Source organism: Hyaena hyaena, unplaced genomic scaffold (genome assembly GCF_003009895.1).
Source record: "Hyaena hyaena isolate Hyena2069 unplaced genomic scaffold, ASM300989v1 scaffold_214, whole genome shotgun sequence".
Classification (NCBI taxonomy): Eukaryota; Metazoa; Chordata; class Mammalia; order Carnivora; family Hyaenidae; genus Hyaena; species Hyaena hyaena.
The window spans coordinates 668,985-674,984 of NW_024080842.1; the positions used below are offsets into that span (position 1 = coordinate 668,985).

A 6,000-nucleotide genomic window follows, 5' to 3' on the forward strand; every position below is an offset into this window, starting at 1 on the left:
AGAGCCTGATCTAGATGTATACTCACCCCCACAGAGCCTGCAAGATCTCCTCTATCACTACCAGATGTGTGTGCATATACTTGTACAGGCTTGTAGGTACAGGAACGGACACAGAACTGGTCAATCATTATGGTGCTTTCCTTTAAATTATAAAAACGTCAAGGGCAGATACCAAATCATTATGTTACAAAATGTGTCCCTGGAACAGCAGGCACTAACCTGAGTACACAATGCTTTATGGAGATAGTCTCCACATGCCTCATGTGCACCCCAGAGTTCAAGTCACCTACTTAGAAGAAAAGGGAGCAAAGATGGCTCTGGGTACCTTTTCAGCTCTTGTCATCATTCATTTAATGTACACTGTCAACTACAAAGAGTGGAAATGGAAATGATCAGTGAGTTTAGGCACCCGCTTAAGTGGGCAGAAAGATGTGAATAAGGGGAAAGAAAACAAAAGACTAGCTTTGAAATATTTCCACAGTACCCCCTTTTCCTGGGAACATACAAACCAGAATAACGAGATCTCAAGTTATACAGCCTACCAGATAGGAGGCAAGGCAGATCCTAACACATCATGAAAACAAAACTGAACAAAACAAAACTTGCCTTGAAAGCACCAGCCATATTCTGAGATCATAGTTAAACATGCAAAGTATAAGGCACTTCTCAGGACTCCAGGTGCTAAGCTAAGAGAAAGGTGTGATGGTGACACCAGCTTCTTTTCTGGCTGTTATTGTCAGCAGTAACAAAATAACACGTATGGAAATCAAAAGGGAAAATCCAGCTGGAATCTGACAACACATGAAACCACTGTCAGATTTTCACAGAGTATACTAGTCTGTAAATTGTATGAAGATTACAGAGACTACTATACCAGAGAATTCAAGAGCAAAACCTGTTCACAAAATGTACTTTAACAACTAGCTTCCAAAAGTGAATTTCAATTTGAGTCTTGCCGGTACAGAACTGTCCCAATAAAGAATTCTTTCTTCTAAAGTATCACAATCACGTCAGGAATATTACAGTAAAAGCAGGAAGAAAAGTCATTGAAAGCACCTCTCTCCTAAGATGGGGCCAAAAATTTCTCTACTCTACCTACCTAGAAACTAGGTGATTATTTACGAAAAGCCTACTAACTTTGTAATTATCCCATCTTCAAAGCTGTAAAACAATAAAATGTTAGAATATGAAGGTGACGTATGAAAATAGGAAATCAGCTGGTCCTAACAATCACAACTCTTCAAAAAGAACTGTGCCTCTTAACCTTCCAACTAGTAAACATACTTCTCAGATTTAGAGTTGTAGATATTGACAATAAACTAGATAATCTAACACTAACCATTTCAATTACTGTTACTCTATTAGTTAGCTCTGGAAGTGGAAAAACAAGCTGTGAAAAGATAGGATAGGCTTCCTGGAGTCGTGCATCATCTTCTTTGCTGGGAAAGCACTCATCTCCCTACAGCCTTCCTGGGTCCTACCCTTCCAGATAACTCTCCTCTCCAGAATATTCAGACTGGTTGGGTTACAAATCATCTCTCAGGCTGCAACTGTCCTTTATAAAAGGAAATTTTCAATGTCTTTGACCTTATCAGTCAAGTGGCATACCTATCAGATATAAGGCATTGGTAAGTAACATGTGAAGACCTAAGCCATTTTGGCTTGTTCTTTGTGAACATAAGGAACATACAACCACAAAGAGAGAGACGCAGGGCACCTGGGTGGCTCAGCCAGTTAGGTATCCAACTTCAGGTAGAGTCATGATCTCAAGGTTTGTGGGTTCGAGCCCCACATAGGGCTCTGTGCTAACGGCTCAGAGCCTGGAGCCTGCTTTGGCTTCTGTGTCCCCCTCTCTCGCTGCCCCTCCCCCCCTCAATGTCTCTCTCTAATAAATAAACGTTAAAAAAAAGAAAAACTTAAAAAGAGACATGGAACACAGACCCTCCAGAAATAAAGACCACAGGGAAGAATGATAAGCCAAAGGAAGCTATATCCTAAAGTACACTCAAGCAGGCTCTGAAATTCACCCAAATGTGTGGCTCACTGCCTAAACCAACATATACACCTGGTAATAATAAACACTGATAAGCCATAAACAAAAAGGGCTTTCTCAATTCACAACCTCCACAAACTACTAGTGACATTAAAGTTTATATAAAGCACTACCAAACAATAAGTTTTCAGATAATATTAGTATTTCAATTTACATTACTAAGAAATGAGAAACTGGTATTTTACTGCCTGGTCTTGAAAAACATGGAGAATCCAGTATCTTTGATTTGACCAAGTTACAAATCTGTTTTCAGTAGACAGAGAAAACATACTGCCTCTGTTTAACGCAAAGGACAAAAAAGATCATCACTGCAAATCATAATGTTTGGGTTCATGATGAAAACAGGAAACAGACAGGCTGCCCAGGTATAATTATGGTTATAGTGTAATGTGCCTTCAGGTTCAGCCAAGAATTAAAACCCAGTGAAGAGTAAGCAGAATTTACTTGCCTCTACCTTGCTACAGAAGGCAACTTTTAATAATACTTCCAGCAACATGTTACATAACCAACAGTAAACAACAATCTGATTCAAACCTCATTAGTAACAACATTCTGCCACTGTCTCCCACTGAAATTAATAGCTGACTTGGCCAGAGGGGAAAGAAATGCAGCACATATCAATCTACCCATTTCTGTGGCGCCTACCTAAGGCAAACCAGACAAGAAGATGATACCACCAAATCTGCACATATTCTACAAAACTATTTTATTCTTTTCTCCAACCCACTGTTGACTTTCCTTTTAACCACACTGTATCATACGGATGCATTTAAAATCTAAGAGGGAAGTCAGTTGAGAATGTTCACCTAACGTTTATTGCTGATCTCAGCTATTTCAGATCAGAAAGGAAGGATAAGTGTTGAATGAAATTTTGTAACAGATACACAGTAACATTTTTTTAAAAACCCTTTTTTTTTTTAAAGGGGGTGGGTCACTTGGGTGGTTCAATTGGTTAAGCATCTGACTGTGGCTCAGGTCATTATCTCACAGTTTTTGGGTCCGAACCCCGAGACGAGCTCTGTGCTGACAGCTCAGCGCCTGGAGCAAGCTTCAGATTCCGTGTCTCCCTCTCTCTGCCCCTTCTCTCCTGCTCAGGCTCTCTCTGTCTCTCTCTCTCAAAAATTAAAAAAAAAAAAAATTAAAAAAATTTTTTTAAAGATATACAGTAACATTATGCGACAAAAAAAAAAAACAAAACAGCTAAGTGAAAAAGAAAGGCCCACTGACCAAAGGATCCACAATATGGAGGGAATACAGATCTACAAACAATTAAAACAAAACTTAATTTTTAAAACTCTAAAAGGTATTATGTACCATTTTTGTGAAGGTTAAATTTTGTTAAATTGTCTCTTACGCCGTGTGTATTCTTGTCATCTTGGGGTTCCCCGCAGAGGGACACAACAGTTACCAAAGAAGGAGTAAAAGAAAAAACGAAAACAAGTTGTCCAAGTCTGTAGATGATCCCTCACTTACTGAATCTGCAACACACTGATTTCCTAACAGTATTCTTATCAATATGTGTCAAATTGTCACACGGTGTCTAAGTACTGTTTTCCCTACAACAGCCGCTTCCATATTGACACTTTGCAGAAATCTCAGAACTACTTGCAAGGCACCGAATCTACTGGGACTAAGGTTTTTCAGTCTTTGGGGTTTCAAAATAAAATGGAAAACTCACTCTGAGCGATTCAGGTACAGTAAGGAAATTCAATTGCTCTCTTTAAAAAGAACTTAATTTTTAAGACGGCAACTCGAGCACCCTTTCCTCTCAACTTCCAGGAGGCCAAGGCACGGCCGCCACCTCTCCAGTCTTTGTTGCTAGATAGGAACACTCTGGGTAGCGCTAGGCAACAGGCATGATGTGACAAACCCAAAGCGACTTCAAAACTTTTTCCACAGAAAGATAAGGTAAACAAGATATACTTAGCACCACACCCATTTAAACGCACAGGCAGCCAGGAATGTTTTCTCCGCCCCCCCCCCCGCCCCCCCAACTCCAGACCTCCAGCTGGTCAGGAAACAATGTCTCCGCAATCAAGATAGCGATCTGGCCGAGGGTGTTCAGGCATTCCTCACCTCCAGGCTGGCCTACAGCTCCGTTCCCCAATGCCATCGAACCCAGAATTGGAACATTTTGTTAGGAACCGGGCAAACGTCCAAAGGCCCGGACTCTCCTCGCCCCAGTTCTTTCTGCAACCAAAATCTGTTTTGGCTACTGAGCATGCTCCGACTTAAGACGGGCGCCACATGGGAGTTTTCAAAGCTTAGGCTCCAAACTCCACGTAATAACAGCAGCTGAAAGGGGAAGAGAGGGAAAAGGGCGGGGGAGGGGGGAGACCGGAATATGAATTTGAGCACTGATACCGAAGTGGAAGCCCGGGCAGAGGGCTGAATGCGCACCCAGGCCCGGCTTGGCGTTCTCCTTGCAGCAGTGCAGAAGTTTACACGAAAGGGAAGAAATCTTTGCAATGGTGAGAACCGGCAGGGCAAGGGGCCGAGACCAGGTCTAACTACCAGCCGAGTGCAGGAGCAGGTCGCAAGTGCCCAGAGTGTAATTCCCACCGATAAGCGCGGATCCTTATCTTCGAAACACAAAGCGACGGCGGCACGGATCCATCCGGCCAGTAGGCAGCTCTGCAGCGCAGCAGGCAGATCGGACGGCTCCACCGAGCACGGCGATCCTACCAGGGGTGTGACTGACGGTGGTGCTTAGATGAGGTCGAACAAACCGCTCCTCTGGACGCAAGCGGGGCAGAGGATTCCCCCCGCCCCCCCGCCTCCGCCTCGAGGGTGTCCCGAGCGCCTCCCTCCACAGTCGCGCGGCTACGGCGGCGCAGGGACCAGGCCAGCCGGACGCCCCCGGCCGCTGCAAGGCCTCCGCAGCGGGATGGGCCGCCCCATCCCCGGCCGCCCGAACCTCTGCAGGCCGGGACTCGGCCTACCTCTCCCCGCCCCGCAGGCCCGGGCGGTTTCCGTTTTGCACGCGGCCCAACGCCCCCACCTCGGCCGGAGTCCAGCCACTCGGGCCTGAGGGCGAGCCGCGTCCCGGAAGAAGCTGCAGCCCCCGGCCCCGCTCGCCCGCCCGCCCGCCGGGGGCCCCACACTCACTCACCCGCCGGCTGGACGCACTCCCCCGACGCCGTCGCTGCGCTTCCCCTCAGTGCAACTTTATTAGCAGCGCGGCCGCGGGACACGCGCAAGGCGCCCGCTCGCCCAGGACCCGGATGAGGGAGGGAAGGAGCCGGGGAGGACGCCGCTGGGGTCCGCGCATGCGCGGGAAGGGGCGAGTGACCGCTGCGGTGCCCGAGGGAAGGAAGCCTCCGAGCTTGGCTACGCGAGGCCAAGTCCAGCTTCCGATCCGCCGGAGGCTCTGCGGCAAAGGCCGGTCCCGGGAGTGGGAGTCGGTCAGCTCCCACCCCCACAATGGCCACTAGTAGTCTACACTCGCCAAAGCCGCCTGCATGATAACAAAATGAAACTCTTGCCCTCCATAGGGACAAATGCAGATTTTCTCAAATAAGAACTGTAAAAAAATAAAAAGATTCAGACTCAAGTTTGCTGCTTTTATTGATTTTTAAAGTAACTATATAAATCTAGGTGAAGAGAATTCGTCTCTTCACCTAGATTTTAGATTTTCTATAAAAACTAACTTCAAAACAAACTTCTGAATAGTTTCTTACTAGAAGCAGCCCTGAAACACCACCCATTTGGAAATCTTCGAGCCTCTCCTTTCCCAGCCCCTTTTGCAGTCCCTGAGCTTGGAGTTCCCCGAAGTTGCTCCATCCATGAATTGGGAGTTCAACCCCAGTAGTTTGGGACACCCACACCCTTCTGGACAGGAGAGGCCAGTGAGGTGCACAGAGGTGACCTGTAGGCTGGTGTCTCTTCAACCCGCTTCCTGGGGCAAGAACCTAAGTCTCTTAATCATTTAGGCTCTTCTAATTGTT

At 46.3% G+C, this 6,000-nt stretch overlaps 1 protein-coding gene across 1 annotated transcript in view; it reads right to left on the reverse strand.

Annotated features, from left to right (window-relative positions):
- The window catches only part of SMAD5 (SMAD family member 5), a 53,733-nt gene extending 48,457 nt beyond the window's left edge, over positions 1 to 5,276 (reverse strand). Inside the window, exon 1 of the mRNA XM_039242273.1 lies at positions 5,166 to 5,276. The gene's annotated coding sequence lies outside the window, so the exon portion shown is untranslated. The remainder of the gene's footprint in view (positions 1 to 5,165) is intronic.
- Positions 5,277 to 6,000: the final 724 nt, after the last annotated feature.